This window comes from Ranitomeya imitator, chromosome 4 (assembly GCF_032444005.1).
Source record: "Ranitomeya imitator isolate aRanImi1 chromosome 4, aRanImi1.pri, whole genome shotgun sequence".
Taxonomy (NCBI): domain Eukaryota; kingdom Metazoa; phylum Chordata; class Amphibia; order Anura; family Dendrobatidae; genus Ranitomeya; species Ranitomeya imitator.
In genome coordinates, this window is record NC_091285.1 from 537,862,892 (window position 1) to 537,881,116 (window position 18,225).

An 18,225-nucleotide genomic window follows, 5' to 3' on the forward strand; every position below is an offset into this window, starting at 1 on the left:
GTACTGTAACCCGGATGGGTAGCAGAAGGTACAAGAGCCAATGGAACTACCGAGGACCTGCTGACGGTGCTGGAACCCGGTTACTAAGCAGAAGGTACCCGTGGCAGAAAGCACTACCAAGGACCACCAGACGTTGGTGGAACTCGGATACCGAGAAAGAGGCATCAAAGCCAAAGGCTCTGCCTTGAACCATCTGACGGTACTGGAACCAGGGGGACCTATTCAAGATTGTCTTCCAAAGAACCAGCTAATGGTGCTTGAACTCAGATAGGCAGCAGAAGGTCCACATGAAAAAAAAATTGCTAGGCCGCGAGCCGCCCATAGTTACCGAAAACCCACAGTCCTACAGGGGGAGCTTGTCCTACTGGCACTACGGAACCAGCCTTGATTGCCAGTTCCCGCAGCCCACATAGGAAGCACCTAAACTGCAGGTGGATCGCCCCCAAGAGCTAAGGGTTACTTGGCACCGGGCCTTTTGGTTCTCAAGGGGGATGTCACGGTGGCTGACCCGGTCCGTGGCCCTACGGGCGTCTGTTGATAAATGGGGGGAAGGTCTTTAAAGGGATAATGTTCGTGATGCCACCTGTGGTATTCGGTGAGGGTGACCGACGCTTCTTAGGGGTCCGCCGTGGTAGATGGTATGCCTTTCCACAGGTGAAGTATATCCCCAGGGCTTCCCGAAGTGTAGATGGTGGATGGTGTGAGGTGCAGTGAAGAACGAGGACACAAGGGTGCAGTCTCTTTACCTTTTTACTGAAGGTTCAGCATCCAAAGCACCAGATCACAGGGCAGGCAGAGTCCGGCCGGTCTGAAGGCAAATCCAGAGTCCCCTTATATAGGTGGAAATCAGTAGCCTTCCTCTAGCGCCTAGGTGTTGTAGTACTTCACTGCTGTTCGTCTCGGTAAGGTCCTCACAACTTTTCTGGATGTTATGTCTTTCTCTCTCTGTCCCCCTGATGGTTAGGATAGGACAAACCCGTATGACTGATAGCCTGAGGCTTTTTACAGGGACACTATCACACCCCGTCCCCCACAGTTGCCACCGTGTCTCCTGGGTATAAGGTCGGGCAACTAATATGGAACTAGCTGTCCTGCCTGTTGTGAATTCTGTTGTCGGACTCCCTCCTGTGGTCGTGAATGGTACTTCGGCGAGTTCTGTCCATGGACTCCCTCTGGTGGCTGTGAGTGAAGCTGCTGCTTCTGAGGTTCCTTGCACAGGTGACGTGGTTTATCCTTTGGTTGGCTGCTCTATTTAACTCCACTCAGATCGTTACTCCATGCCAGCTGTCAATGTTCCTGCATTGGTTCAGTTCGCTCTTGGATCTTTCTGGTGACCTGTCTTCTCCAGCAGAAGCTAAGTTCCTGATAGTTATTATTTGTTCATTGTTTCCTTGTCCAGCTGGTTATCATGATTTTGTCTTGCTAGCTGGAAGCTCTGGGATGCAGAGTGGCATCTCCGCACCGTTAGTCGGTGCGGAGGTCTTTTTGCACACTCTGCGTGGTCTTTTGTAGTTTTTTGTGCTGACCGCAAAGATACCTTTCCTATCCTCTGTCTGTTTAGTAAGTCTGGACTCCCTTTGCTGAAACCTGTTTCATTTCTGCGTTTGTGACTTTCATCTTTACTCACAGTCAATATATGTGGGGGGCTGCCTTTTCCTTTGGGGAATTTCTCTGAGGCAAGGTAGGCTTTATTTTCTATCTCTAGGGATAGCTAGCTCTTAGGCTGTGAAGAGGCGTCTAGGGAGTTTCAGGAACGCTCCACGGCTACTTCTAGTTGTTGTGATAGGATTAGGGTCTGCGGTCAGCAGAGCTCCCACATCCCAGAGCTTGTCCTGTGTGAGTTTAACTATCAGGTCGTGCCGGGTGCTCATAACCACCAGGTCCATAACACCTGCCGGTCTCTGGAGCCAGGCTTGGAGACGATGACTCCCTCGGTGTTCTGGCTACCGGCTTCTGCGCCTGAGAAAGGAAGCAGCCTTTTACAGGGCAGAACTCCTTCTGGTTTCCTCTCCTTTTGCTATGACTTCGTTTCTCACTCTCAGCAATGCAATTCCCTTCAATGTCTCTTTCTTAGGATGGCGCAGCATTGGTAAGCAGGCGCAGCTCCGTGTCCTTCTATCTAGGCATCTGACAGGATCCCACCCCTGTCTGGGACCCACTACCTGAGTGGAGCTCAGATTGCAGCTTACTGAGTGTAGCCCAGCCAGCGTCCGCCAGACTGGTGCTGCCTGGGTGAAACCCAGCTCGCTTTTCTCTAACTAACTGTCCAAACCACCAGTTTTACCTAATTGTGAGGAGAGCCCTAATAAATAGGAGCACAGCTCCCCCTGGCGGACTGGAGTGTGAAGTGTGTTGTGTGGTTTGTGATACCTGGTAAATAGATCTCCTTTATTGCCATCAGACGTAACATCACTCCCCCTGGTGGAAGAATGACATTACTTCAGCAACCAGGACCCTGGGGCGCTGAACAGGCATGATAGAGTTGGCTAACCCGAGTGCAATGCGACAGGACAATGTATTGGAGGCAAAGTGACCAAGACACTACCTGGAAACAGCTGGCATGCTGGAACCAGGCTAGGCAGGAGGGAGTACCCATGCCAAAGACACTTCTAAGCAGCAACTGGCGGTGTTGGAGCCCAGGGATTACAGGAGAAACAGAGTGTAGGTTGAGGCCTAATTGGAGCAAGTTTAAAATCTGTAGTGGTGTCAATGTGGAGGGAGCAGGAGATATTGCCGCACACACAGCTGGAGATCAGCTGACGTTACTGAACCCAAAACACTGGAGCAAGTGTTGACTGCGCAGACGGCACTTCCAAGCAGCAACTGGCAGTGTTGGAGCCCAGGGATTACAGGAGAAACAGAGTGTAGGCTGAGGCCTAATTGGAGCAAGTCGAAAGGGAACCTGTAACTCCCCCCAGGTGTTTGTAACTAAAAGAGCCACCTTGTGCAGCACTAATGCTGCACAAGGAAAAGGTGGCTCTTTTAGTTATACTCCTTGCACATGCTGAAGTAAACACTTATAATATGTGCCCCCTCATACCGTGAAACAGTCCCGGAGGCGAGACTTTCCTTCTTAATGAGACACAGCACAGCCGTCATTCATACCCCCTTGGCGCCGGGCGCCACCTCCTCAGCGTTGTTTGAATCTGTCCCAGAGCCTGTGCTGTTATGTTGTCCCTTGAGCATGCGCAGTTAGCGCTGCCAATTTTCTGACATCATTTGTTGTCAGGCTGACTGTGCCTGTGCGGCCGCGCTGCTCGAGATCACGGGATTCATGGGCATGCGCTGTACATATCTTTGCCTCTCACTCATCTCCTTCCACCTTCTTCAGACTGTGCGGCCTCAGCTGAGTCCTAAGCGCATGCCACGGAATCCACACAGGAGACCTGGATAATGTTGCCAACCAATTATTTAATCAAAACTTTGCCACATTTGGGCCAAACTGGTCTTGCCTTGTGCTAAAGCACTGCTTCTGCTCCCTCTTTGTGCAGAGCTTCCTCCACTGCCTTAACGCACTGAGCTGCTTAGTAAAGCACTAGCGGCACTGCTCTCGGTTAGAATGGAGAACATGATGGAATGCACCAGTGTGTCTATGTACTCCCACATTTTACGCTCCCAGTTCAACGGTGTTATGAGGCTTTGTAAGTTGTCCCGGTAGCGAGGATCTATGAGGGTGTACACCCAATAATCAGCCGTGTTGAGAATGTGGGCGATGTGCCGGTCATTTCTCAGGCACTGCAGCATGAAATCAACCGTGTGCTGCAGACTGCCAACTGGCCAAGAAACGCTGTCCCCTGCTTGAGGCATGATCTCTGCCTGCTCTGCATCACCCCACCCTCACTCTACATACTGACTACTAGAGCATTGTGTAACTCCCTCCTCTGGACAGATGTCTTCCTCCTCCAGTGACTCCTCCTCATCCTCCTCACAAAGTGTCCCCTGCCTAGGCCTTTGTGAGGAACCACGCTGCGCAGACTGTCCAGAAGCAGATGGCATTTGTGACTCCTCATCCTCCACCTCTTCCACAAACTCCTCCCTTAGTGCTTGCAGTGTTTTTTCAAGCAGGCCGATAAGGGGGATAGTCATGCTGACTAGTGCATCATCTGCACTCGCCATCCACGTGGAATCATCGAAGACATGCAAAACCTGGCTGATGTCCTTCATAGGGGCCGACTCAGTGGTTGTGAAGTCTGAACGGCGTGCAGTACGAGTTTTTTGCGCCTGATGAAGCTGGTACTCCATTACTGCTGCCTGCTGCTCACACAACCGCTCCAACATATGTAACGTTGAATTCCACCTGGTGGGTAGGTCACATATGATGCGAAGTTCCAGAAGGCAGAATCGGCGCTGCAGAGCTGCAATGCGCGATCTTGCCATGCAGGAACGCCGCAAGTAAGCACACTCTAGGGGGACCTTGTGCAGCAGTGCATCAGGATCCGGATAATCCCTCAAAAAACTCTGCACGACCAAGTTGAGCACATGTGCCAGACATGGGATGTGAGTGAGGTTGCCTAGGCCAAGAGCTGCCACCAGATTTCGGCCATTGTCACACACTACCATGCCTGGCTGGAGATTTGCTGGCACAAACCACACGTCGCTCTCCTGCTTGATGGCATTCCAGAGCTCCTGCGCTGTGTGGCTTCGATTCCCCCCCAAAATTAATTTCAATACGGCCTGTTGACATTTGGCCATGGCTGTGCTCATATCGGTCGTAACAGGTAAGCGTTCAAGGGTCCATGTGGAGGTAGACTGTGATGGCTCCTGCAGTGCTGATTCAGAGGAACTGGAGTATGAGGAGGAGTCAATGTGTACAGACTGGATTCCTGCAATTCTTGAGGTGGGCAGAACACGTACAGCGCCACTCTCAAGATCTCTACCCGGCTCCACAACATTTACCCAATGCGCAGGGAGGGAAAGGTATTGTCCCTGTCCATGGTTACTGGTCCACGCATTAGTGGTCAGGTGGACCTTGCTACTGATAGCGTTTAGTAACACATGATTAATTTTTCCCTCCACATGCTTTTGCAGGGCAGGGATGGCTTGCCTGCTGAAATAAAAGCGGCTGGGCACATTGTATTGTGGAACTGCGAGTGCCATGAAGTTACTGCCAGCCTGAATGAGAGCATTTCAAGGGACAGAAATTTTGTAATGCCAGCATTCAGAGCCTGTGCTCGGGGGTGGTTTGCCGAGTATGGGTGCCTTTTCTCCTATGCCTGTGCTACTGATGGCTGTAAACTGACCTGGGAGTGTGAGGATGACAGGGAACATGAGGCTGTGGGTGGAATTACACTGTGTCTCTGTACAACAGTGCCAAAGGTTCTTCCATGGCGATCCGGTGAGAAAGCCGAACCAGCTGTGTGTGAGCTGGAGGAAGAGGCTACAACATGAGATGAAGAGGTGGTAGGTGGCGCTGTACGTTGGCCTAGGTCTTCAGTCTGTTTTTGTAACTCCACCACGTGCTTGGTCCGCACATGTTTCCACATATTTGTGGTATTGAGGTTGCTGAAACTTTCCCCTCTTTTCACTTTCTAATTACACAGCTTGCATTTGACAAAGCAAATGTCATCTGCAACTGTGTCAAAAAAGGACCTGGCACTGCAAGTCTTGGGAGCGCCCGTTTTGGGTTTTGGAAGAGGCATGCTCCTAAGAGGTGCCGAAGTGGAGGCTGCAGGCAACGCAGTCTTCCCCCTCCCTCTCCCTCCTTTTTGGGCCGTTCGGGGAATCTCTTCCTCAGAGCTGCTCCCACCACCTACACCTCATGCCATGATGGGTCAAGGACCTCATCATCTACACTACCCTCTTCCAACAACTGCTTCTCCTGGGTAGTTTCAGCAGCACAGTACGCACCAGAAAGTGGCACCTGAGTCTCATCATCAGATGCGTACTGAGGGGTTGCTGATCATAGGCACTGGCCCACCTGCCTCTTCAGATTCAGAAAGACTAAGCAGTTGCACATCACTGCATACTGCCTCTTCTTCAGCTTCTCGAATGCTGCTTGGCTGGCCCCCTCTTTGCAAGCCAAGAGATTCAGAGAACAGAAGTAGAGATGGCTCCTGTCCTGGGCTCTCTGACAGCCTGGGCAATTTGGTAGGTGGTGAAGAGACAGATGGGTGCTCTTCAGTGCTCTGTGCCTGAGAAGATGTGGCACTAAATGAAGTCAATGCTTCAATTTGTCCGACAACAGCTTCAATTTGTTTGTCCCGCAGCAGTGGGGTACGGCAAGCTCCTACAAAGCTGCGCATGAAGGACTGTTCCCTGCTAAAACTGGGGAATGATGAGTCACCAGTGCCCGCAGCAGGCACAGAATCCCCACATCCTCTCCCTGCAGAAACTCCATGCCCACGACCACGTGCCTTACTCCCTGCCTTCTTCTTCTTGGTAGACTGATAAAGATAGGCAGAAAAGTACTAAGGGCTTAGTGTGCTTATTCCTGAACAGCTGCTAACAGGTATAAGAAACACTAATTTTATAAAGTGTGGACTAGACTTTAATATGAGCTAATGTGGCATACACAACTGTAAAGTGGAGTGTTTGGTGAACTTTTTTAACTTTTCGTTTTTTTCACAAAAAGACACTGGATGTACCCAAAGATGTAAAACCGATAGTATCACAAAATTTTTGTATCGATTACAATGCAGGAAGGTAACCTACAATGCAATAGATGAGGCTCCAAAAAATAGGCTAATACTAATCTGGCTGGGGCTGCAGGGCACAAGGCTGCAGAAAGGCTCGTCTATGTACTCCTATATAGTGTTTTTCCGCAATCTAGCAGGATACAGATGGAAACCCACTAATTGAATAAATCTGGAAAAATGTGCAGCAGGCAGCACTAATTGAAAAAAGGACAATGGGGGGCGTGTCTAGAGCCTGAAGCATGAGGATGTGATTTCAGGAGCTCCAGAGACAATCATCCCAATCCAACTAATAATCGACTTATATCAAGCCATCCAGCCCCTAAAATATATGGGATTGACCCAAGACATAGTCTAGCCCCATTTGGGACGTTCATTTTTCACTTTTGTGGACTTTGGAACCCGAGGCCTACAAAACAACATCGAGGCCGGGACCTAGATTTTCTCAGCAGGCCGGCTGCAGCGAAATCAATGCTGCCCTATACCCAGTAAAGCATACCCAGAACTGAGGAGGCACAAGCAGCTCTATCGGACCCCTTCCCCTGGCACCGGGACCGCCGAGACCGAGGTGAGACAGCCGCTGCAGAAGCGACTCCCTCCCCTCTTCACAGCGCTCGGCGGCGGCAAGCAGGAGATCAAGGGCCTCCCAGCCCGCGCCACGGCCAGGCGCGGTGAAGCGGCCAAAAAAAGCAACGCTCTGGAGATCCTGAGGCTCCGACTGGAGCGAGAAGCCCTGCTGGACCCCCGCCACGCCGGAGCTTTCTGGTGCGGGAGGAATCAGGCGCGGCGGTGAGTTACACCTCCCTCCCTGCCTGCGCTGGGACTGACGGCGCGGCCATCTTGAATCCTCGTGGCCCGTGCCGCGGCCAGACACAGCGAGGAGGAGAAAAGTAACAGAGCTCCGAACGGAGCAAGAAGCCCTGACAGCCCACTGCCGCACCGGAGCCCTCAAGCACAGAGGGCGACGGGTGCTTCAGCTAGCGACGCCTCCCTCACTCTCTCCACTGTGACCGGCGGCACAGAGCGGAGCTCAAAGAGCCACTAAGTCCGTGCCGCGTCCTGTCACGGTGAAGCGGCTGAAGATCGGGGACAGCACGGTCTTCAAAGGAAGAGGCAGGAGACCTTACCAGAAGTCCCCCAAAGCCAGAGCGACATCAGGAGTGTGGCGAGCACCCGTACGGAGCCGCAGTGTGTACCGGAGCCTCCATATACAGGAGGTTAGAGCCCCCGGTCCCAGCACTCGAGGTGCAGATCACCTGCACACTATCAGTTGCTACGCTGCACCAGCTATAACTGACTTTGATGTCTCTGCACACTATCTACTATATCACCACCGCTTAGTAACAGGAATCCCCCTCTCTTACAGGCACACATATAAGTGCCATTGAGCCATATCAAAGCCGCTCTAAAATACAATAAGAGCGGCGGCTCCCACACCGGTTATACCGGTATTATAATCACATTCTTTTGGGGACAAGGCGCAATTGTCAACTTATCCTGAGCACCTGACAGTCTGTGCCAGTTTAGAGACACAGTTATCACCAGTGGTTTCTAAACTGGAGGTTAGAGCCCCTCCTCCTGGTCCCAGCACTCGGCTAACAGACTCCTCATAAAGACATATCTGCAGCGTCGCGCTCAAGCGCTTTACATCGCTCCAGAGATCCATTTACGACGCACCAGCGTTTTCTAACACCTCAGTGTTCCAAGGCGACACAGCGCCTATTTCATTATATCATCATCGCCTAATTGGAGGCTTTTCCCCTCCTTCCTCTACTGACACACACAAAAGTGACATTGAGCCTAGCATAGCCGCTAAAAGGGCAGCAACAGAGGCGGCTTCCACACCAGGCTATCTAGTACCAGAATAGCATAAATACCTAGAGGGTGACTGTAAAAAAGCTGCCTCCTACTTGAGCTTCTCACTGAGGAAGACACACATACCTCATACTGCGCTGCAGAAATCCCTGTATAAGTTGAGACATACAGCTGACAATATTCACTATGAGTTCCGTGAAAACTAAAGTGGGTTCTCAGCAACAACCCTCACCAAAATCCCAAAGCACTGCTAAGCAGAACAAACTTTATAGCAGCTATAAGCCACACAGAGACCAAGCAAACCTCACCAGTCCTATTAAGTCTAGTTCCCCTCCTAGAGACCTAAATCATCGTCCTGAAATTAAAAGGAAAACTAATTTGGATGACAGCCCCCATACACCTGATAAAATGGATTCATCCTATTCCTCAAAAAGAAACATGCCGGGAGCGGCGGGCGAAAAATATGAGGATCTAAAAGACCACAGTGAGTCAGATGACTCCTCAAACGATTACAGCCCCAATAGGAGCCCGGTGAAACAAAGAATTAGAAGAGAGAGCCCTGTAAGATCTCAATCTGCTTTGAATCCGCAGAACCAAGACACCCAAGCAGACCTCATCGACAGGTTCAGCACAATGCTGGATAAAAAATTTCAAATACAAAAACAAGAAATCAATGAACAATTTGTGAAGTTCTGTGAGAAAGTTGATAAACAATTGGAAAGTCATGAAAAAAGGATTCAAAAATTAGAAAGAGGAGGTGCTGAATCTTCAGTTGACTCAGAATATATATCAGCAGAAGTTCATAAACTAAGATTAAAAATGTCAGACATTGAAGATAGGGGACGCCGGAACAATATCAAGATCAGGGGACTCCCGGAGACAATAACACAGGATGATCTTTCTAATCATATCCAAGGCATTTTCAAATCTGCGATTCCGGACTTGACTCCTTCTGACCTCATCATCGATAGGGCACACAGACTCCCTCGACCTCCTAGAATAGCTCCGGACATCCCAAGAGACACCATTTTAAGAATTCACTTTTATCACACTAAGGAGAAAATTCTTAATTATCTGAGAATAAATAAATTCTTCCCTGAACCGTACAAGGACTTAAAAGTTTTCCCGGATTTGTCTAAAGATACATTAGAGGGCCGAAAGGAATTCAATAGGGTTACTTCAATCCTCAGAGAGGAAAGGATACCCTATAAATGGGGCTTCCCACTAAAATTATTGGTGAACTTTAGAGGTCGGATCATCCCAATCCATTCCCCAGGATATGGAATGGACTTTATGCACTCAATTAAAGATTCCTTCACCAAAGCCAAAGATTGAAAATGCTATTTGCATCATTATAATAGGGGTTGTGTTGGCTTTGATGTTCAACTATTTGGATGTTGTCTCTGTTCTTTCCTTTTACAGGAGCTCCTTGCTGAGTGGCGGTAGTACCTCTTCGGGTCTACCTGGGCATCTGTTTTATTCTATCATATATTGTTAACTATTTTTGCTTTGCAGGTTACAAGTAAAATCGTTATATTCATAACATCAAGACAATTGTTACTGTTTATATAAACCTACTATTCTAAGCTACTGTACCACTGTTTATTTTTAGTTGTTTTTCAGTTGTTGTTTTTTCACGGAAAAGACTATGGAGCTGAACGTAGTGACATACAACGTCAGGGGTCTGAACAACCCTAGGAAAAGACACGCCCTCTGGAAAGAGCTGATCAGGTCCAAAGCTAACATTATATGCATTCAGGAGTCCAAATTCCTCGAAGGTAACCATCCATACTTCACCCATCACAAATTCCCCCATATTTTTGAGGCATGCAATACAAAGAAAAGAGCAGGGGTTCTCACAATAATAGATAGTTCCATCCCAATCGAAATAATAGAAGAAAACAAGGATAATAAAGGCCGTTATCATATTCTGACATGTAAAATTAATGACCAGGAATGTACTATTGCCAACATATACGCACCAAACACTGGCCAAATACCTTTTTTAAATAAGGTCATGAGATTAATCGAGGAAATTAGGAGAGGGTATTTGTTTCTGATGGGTGACTTTAATATTACCCCAGACAACAAATTAGATTCCTCTTCAAAAAATAGACCTATCGCGGACTGCCTTAATGATTGGATGGATAAGAATGAGGTATTTGATACCTTCAGGTGCCTAAATTCAAATTCCAGAGAGTACACCCACTTCTCAGATGTTCACCAGACAGCTTCGCGAATTGACTTAATTCTTACCGACATATATTCCTTAACTAGAACTAAAGAGGTTTCAATCGGAGATAGAACAATCTCTGATCATGCCCCAGTCACCGGTAAAACTATAATAGGCCCCCCTCTTCTAAATACTAAACTCTGGAGATGCAGTTCAAAAATCCTACACAATCCAGAAAGCAAAACAATAATAAAAAAAGCCATAACTAACTTTTTTGAGGACAACAAACCTGAAATGACAAACCCTTGCAATAACTGGTGTGCCCATAAAGCAGTAATTAGAGGAGTAATTATGGGCTTAGCTGCAAAAGAGAAAAAAGAGTCCAGGAAACAAATTCAAAACTTATCAAACAAAATTCGAGAATTGGAAAACAAATTACTTAAATTTACCACACCCCCCCAAAACTTGCAGACTGAATTATCTAAGTTGAGAACGGAACTCAGAGAGATTCTATTCTCACCTTACGATGCTATTGTGAAAATGTCAAACTACAAGTATTACACTTCCCATAACAGACCTACTAAATTTATGGCCAACAAAATTAAAAAGAAAAGAATTAATAATAGAATTAACAGGATTAATAAATTTGACGGGACGGGCAAAATTTCACACCCAAAAGAAGTAGCAAACGAGTTTGCAAACTTTTACTCAAAATTATATAATATTAATCCCAAAAATAATGACCCCATTGAGAAATTAGGAAAAATCAACAAAATCAAAGCTTTTTTGTCACAAATTAATCTTCCTACTCTAACTTCAGATGAACTCACCTCCCTTAAGGCCCCAATTACCCCGAGCGAGATAGAAAGTGTAATCAAGGAAATCTGCCTTCATAAATCCCCTGGCCCTGATGGGTTCACAAACGCTTACTACAAAGCCTTTCCAGGTGCTCTTTCTCCACACTTGGCCGAGGTCTTTAATTATATTTTCCAAGGGGGATCTTTTCCACAGGAAATGCTAATGGCTTCGGTCTCAGTTATTCCAAAATCTAAAGGTGATCCCGAGGCTATAGAAAATTTTAGACCCGTTTCCTTGATTAACGTGGACTTGAAGATTTATTCAAAAATCTTAGCAGACAGGATTAGCCTTATACTTCCAAGACTGATACCCAATGATCAGATGGGGTTCGTGAAAGGTAGGCAACCGGCAGATGCAACCAGAAGAATTATAGACATCATGAGTTGGGCTAGGAAAAACAAAACACCCCTAGCCTTATTGTCTCTTGACGCCGAGAAGGCCTTTGACAGGGTTGACTGGGACTTCCTGAGAGAGAGCTTGGCTAAATTCGGGTTTGATGAACCCATGATATCATATATCATGGCACTTTATTCGAAACCTAAAGCCAGTATCTGCTGCAACTGTCAAATTTCAGATCCCTTCTGTATCAATAATGGTACCAGACAGGGTTGCCCCCTCTCACCCATTTTATTTAATATAGCTATAGAACCCTTAGCCGAGCTAATAAGATCTAACAACAAAATCACGGGCATCTCCACCTATACCAGACATCATAAAATTACACTTTTCGCAGACGATTTAATATTAACCCTGTCAAACCCAGAAACCTCTATCCCTGAGGTGTTACTTAACATTGAAAGATTTTCTGCTCTTTCAAACTTTAAAATTAATGAAGTCAAATCTAATATCCTACCCTTAGGACTAGACAAAGACCAAATTCAAACCATAAAAAATTCAACTATGTTGAACTGGTGTGACAAAGAGTTTATTTACCTAGGCATTTTGATAAACAAAACCATGAAAGGGACAATAAAGTCAAATTTCAATCTCTTAAGCGAGATTATAAACAAAGAAAACATCGCTCAGAGAGACAACACTCTATCATGGTGGGGTAGGACCCTTACAATGGGACTTTTCATCTTACCAAAACTCCTCTATGTTCTTAGGTGTATTCCCCTTCCACTCCCGGACATCAGCTTTACTCATCTACAAACACGGATTAAGGCCTTCATCTGGAACGCAAAAAAACCAAGAACAGCCACTCAAACTCTATATAAAAGAAAAACTAATGGGGGGATTAATGTCCCAAACCTCAAAGCACATTACCATACTCTTCTGATAAAGCAAAGTATTCACTGGCTTCAAAATACAGATCCTCCGGTATGGTTGGATTTAGAGATGGCTATAAACAATAACTGCCATCCAAAGTCAATTATCCACAAAGCTCTTTTCAACAACCTTCCAGACTCTGTATCATACCCCCTTTTCCAGGCGGTTGCAAAAGCCTGGAAGAAACTATCTTACCAGAAAAATGGCATAAAACATTCTGATATCTTAAAAGACATTACCATCTCCTTGGTTTATTCTATCATCAATCAAACTCTCCCTAAACTATGGGTAGACTCAAAAATCAAAAAAATAGGTGATATTTACTTGAACCAAACATTTGTAAATTTTCAGACCTTAAAAAGCAAATTCGGCATTCATACATCTTCCTTTTTGGAATATATGATTCTTAAAAAGAACATAGGGTCTTTCTTGGGAGACAAACCAAAACTATCAGAATCTTCAATTAAACTACTTAATAACATTGGTCACCATATATTTTGGAGCCATAAATTTATTTATAATATTTTCAACTCAGACTTTGACCTATCCAAAAGCCCACCAATGATTAGGTGGGAACAAGATTTAAAGGAAACATTCAAAATTGAGGATTGGGAGGAAGCTTTCACCACTTCCTATCAATCAACTCTTTCCATGTCTCTCCAAGAAACCCATTTTAAGGTGATCTCGCGGTGGTACTACACCCCAAGCAGGCTGGCACACTTGGGAACAACAAACTCCTCCCAATGTTGGAGAGGATGCGGTCAAAAAGGAGACATGATGCACATATTCTGGAGTTGCCCAATGATAAACCCTCTCTGGAAAAAACTCTCTAGAGAGATCATCAGTAAACTTACCAAGGCTCCCTTCACCTTACAACCTCAATATGCTCTGTTGTCTATTGGACTTGATCAGCTCGACCATAACTTAAAATTAAATATAATCCATATATGTCTTGTGGTGAAGAATTTTATCGCTTTTCATTGGAAGAGTCAACAGATACCATCTTTAAAAGATATTGCACTAAGGATTTCTCAGCACAGGTCACATAAGTTTCATTTCTCAATAGCGAATAACCAGTGTTTAAAATTCATGAAAAAATGGTCCAGATGGGACGAAATATTTCCTACCCCAATTACTTGAAATGTTAATCAAGTTCAGGCTCCATTTATGAATCATTAAGCGATTACCTTGATGTATGTTTTCTGTGATCCTAGTTTACACTCTTGGGTGCAGTTCAAGATGTTTATTAACATGCTTGCAAGAATATGTACATAGTTTTTGATATCACATTTGTCGTATACAAAGTTAATGTATGATCATCATTATACCCCATTGTTAGGGGTTTGTTTTTCCCTACCTCCTTACCCTTCCCCCCCCCCCTCCTCCTCCTGACTTATCCCTCTCGGTTAAAGCTTAAAATTCAATAAAATATTTTGAAAGAAAAAAGGACAATGGAACAGTATGAGGCAGTGATGCACACTGAGCTGACTACAACCAGCTGTGGCTGCAGAACAGACTACAGCGTGAGCTGCACTCACACAGAGACCTTGCAGACAGTCGTGAACAGTGCTGCAAGGCCAAAAAAAGCTCCTCTGTGTACTTCTATATAATGTTTTTCCGCAATCTAGCAGGTTAGGATGGAAGCCCACTAATAGGATAAATCTGGAAAAATGTGCAGCAGGCAGCACTAATTGAAAAAAGGACAATGGAACAGTATGAGGTAGTGACGCACGCTGAGCTGACTTCAACCAGCTGTGGCTGCACAACAGACTACAGCGTGAGCTGCACTCACACAGAGACCTTGCAGACAGCCGTGAACAGCACTGCAAGGCCAAAAAAAGCTTCTCTGTGTACTCCTATATAGTGTTTTTCCGCAATCTAGCAGAATACGGATGGAAACCCACTAATAGGATAAATCTGGAAAAATGTGCAGCAGGCAGCACTAATTGAAAAAAGGACAATAGAACCGTATGAGGCAGTGACGCACCCTGAGCTGACTACAACCAGCTGTGGCTGCAGAACAGACTACAGAGTGCGTTGCACTCACACAGAGACCTTGCAGACAGCCCTAAATAGTGCTGCAAGGCAAAAACAAGGTTCTCACACAGCGGTTGCTAAATTAGCCTGGGTAAAGCACAATGAAGCAAATCGCTATCTCAAACTATCCCTCAGTCAGAACAGCAGCCTCCTGTCCCTAACTGAATTCACAGCAGAGTGAACCCAAAATGGCGGCGGCGGCTTTTATAGTGCATCATGACATCATTTTAGAAGCCAATCACAGCCATGCCAGTAGTTACATGCATAACATGCAGAACAGGATGTGCCCACACTTCTAATGATTTCTCATTGGCTGAATTAAATCAAACTGGCTCATTGCATTATGGAAACTTCTGATTCCGGTATCCGATATTGCGAAAGTATCGGAACTCAGTATCGGAATTCCGATAACATGAATATCAGCTGATACCTGATATATGCAGAATCGGAATGCTCAACACTAGGGTTGAGCGAAACGGGTCGAACATTTTCAAAAGTCGCCGACTTTTGGCTAAGTCGGGGTTTCATGAAACCCGATCCGACCCCTGTGCGGGGTCGGCCATGCGGTACGCGACTTTCGCGCCAAAGTCGCGTTTCAATGACGCGAAAAGCGCCATTTCTCAGCCAATGAAGGTAAACGCAGAGTGTGGGCAGCGTGATGACATAGGTCCTGGTCCCCACCATCTTAGAGAAGGGCATTGCAGTGATTGGCTTGCTGTCTGCGACGTCACAGGGGCTATAAAGAGGCGTTCCCGCCGACCGCCATCTTACTGCTGCTGATCTGAGCTTAGGGAGAGGTTGCTGCCGCTTTGTCAGAAGCAGGGATAGCGTTAGGCAGGGTCCATTAACCACAAAACCGCTTGTGCTGCAGCGATTTGCACTGTCCAACACCACCCTCGGTGTGCAGGGACAGTGGAATTTTTTTTTTTTTTTTTTTTCCCCTCAGCGCTGTAGCTCATTGGGCTGCCCTAGAAGGCTCCCTGATAGCTGCATTGCTGTGTGTACGCCGCTGTGCAAACCAACTGCTTTTTTCAAAGCACAAATCCTCTTGTTCCTTCCTTTCTGCACAGCTATCTTTTTTGTTTGTCCACACTTTTTATTTCATTTGTGCATCAGTCCACTCCTTATTGCTGCCTGCCATACCTGGCTGAGATTACTGCAGGCAGGGAGATAGTAGCTGCCTGCCATACCTGGCTGAGATTACTGCAGGCAGGGAGATAGTAATTGTAGGACATTCCCTGTTTTTTTTTTTTTTTTTTTTTTGGTGGGAGATTAAGATTGGCAATTTGGCATTTCTGCTAGAGTGCCATCCCTGTGTGTGCCATCTCTCTCACATAGTGGGCCATAGAAAGCCTTTTCATTTTTCTGTATTTTTTTTTGTGGGGTGTATAAATTCTCCCTGATAAAAATACAGTGGGAGATTAATATTGGCCTTTGGGCTTGTGTGCCAGTCCTGAGTGTGCCATCTCTCTCACAAATAGTGGGCCATAGAAAGCCTATTTTATTTTTTTTTGGGTTTTATAAATTCTCCCTGAAAAAAAGGGAGATTAATATTGGCCTCTGGGCTTCTGTGCCAGTCCTGAGCGTGCCATCTGTGCCAGTCCTGAGCGTCCCATCTCTCTCACAAATAGTGGGCCATAGAAAGCCTATTTAATTTTTTTTTTGGTTTTATAAATTTTCCCTGAAAAAAGGGAGATTAATATTGGCCTCTGGGCTTGTGTGCCAGTTGTGAGCGTGCCATCTGTGCCAGTCCTGAGCGTGCCATCTCTCTCACAAATAGTGGGCCATAGAAAGCCTATTTAATTTTTTTTTTGGTTTTATAAATTTTCCCTGAAAAAAGGGAGATTAATATTGGCCTCTGGGCTTGTGTGCCAGTTGTGAGCGTGCCATCTGTGCCAGTCCTGAGCGTGCCATCTCTCTCACAAATAGTGGGCCATAGAAAGCCTATTTAAATATTTTTTTGGTTTTATAAATTCTCCCAGAAAAAAAGGGAGATTAATATTGGCCTCTGGGCTTCTGTGCCAGTTGTGAGCGTGCCATCTGTGCCAGTCCTGAGCGTGCCATCTCTCTCACAAATAGTGGGCCATAGAAAGCCTATTTAAATATTTTTTTGGTTTTATAAATTCTCCCAGAAAAAAAGGGAGATTAATATTGGCCTCTGGGCTTCTGTGCCAGTCCTGAGCGTGCCATCTGTGCCAGTCCTGAGCGTCCCATCTCTCTCACAAATAGTGGGCCATAGAAAGCCTATTTTATTTTTTTTTTGGGTTTCAGAAATTCTCCCTGGAAAAAAAAAGGGAGATTAATATTGCCCTTTGGGCTTGTGTGCCAGTACTAAGCGTTCCATCTCTCTCTCTCTCTCAGTCAGTGGGCCATAGAACGCATATTTTTGGTTTTATTTGTTTTCTAAATTCTCCCTGAAAAAATCATTTTATTTTATTTGGTTTCTAAATTCTTCCTGATAAAATCATATTTTTTTTATTATTTTTTTTTCTAAAGTCTCCCTGAAAAAAAAAAAAAAAAAACAACCAAAAAAAACAGTGGGAGATTAATATTGGCCTTTCTGCTTGTGTGCCAGTCTTGACTCCTGGGTGCGTCATCTCTCAGTCAGTGGGCCATAGAACGCCTATTTTTGGTTTTATTTGTTTTCTAAATTCTCCCTGAAAAAATCATTTTATTTTATTTGGTTTCTAAATTCTTCCTGATAAAATCATATTTTTTTTATTATTTTTTTTTCTAAAGTCTCCCTGAAAAAAAAAAAAAAAAAAACAACCAAAAAAAACAGTGGGAGATTAATATTGGCCTTTCTGCTTGTGTGCCAGTCTTGACTCCTGGGTGCGTCATCTCTCAGTCAGTGGGCCATAGAACGCCTATTTTTGGTTTTATTTGTTTTATAAATTCTCCCTGAAAAAATCATTTTATTTTATTTGGTTTCTAAATTCTTCCTGATAAAATCATATTTTTTTTATTATTTTTTTTTCTAAAGTCTCCCTGAAAAAAAAAAAAAAAAAACAACCAAAAAAAACAGTGGGAGATTAATATTGGCCTTTCTGCTTGTGTGCCAGTCTTGACTCCTGGGTGCGTCATCTCTCAGTCAGTGGGCCATAGAACGCCTATTTTTGGTTTTATTTGTTTTCTAAATTCTCCCTGAAAAAATCATTTTATTTTATTTGGTTTCTAAATTCTTCCTGATAAAATCATATTTTTTTTATTATTTTTTTTTCTAAAGTCTCCCTGAAAAAAAAAAAAAAAAAAACAACCAAAAAAAACAGTGGGAGATTAATATTGGCCTTTCTGCTTGTGTGCCAGTCTTGACTCCTGGGTGCGTCATCTCTCAGTCAGTGGGCCATAGAACGCCTATTTTTGGTTTTATTTGTTTTCTAAATTCTCCCTGAAAAAATCATTTTATTTTATTTGGTTTCTAAATTCTTCCTGATAAAATCA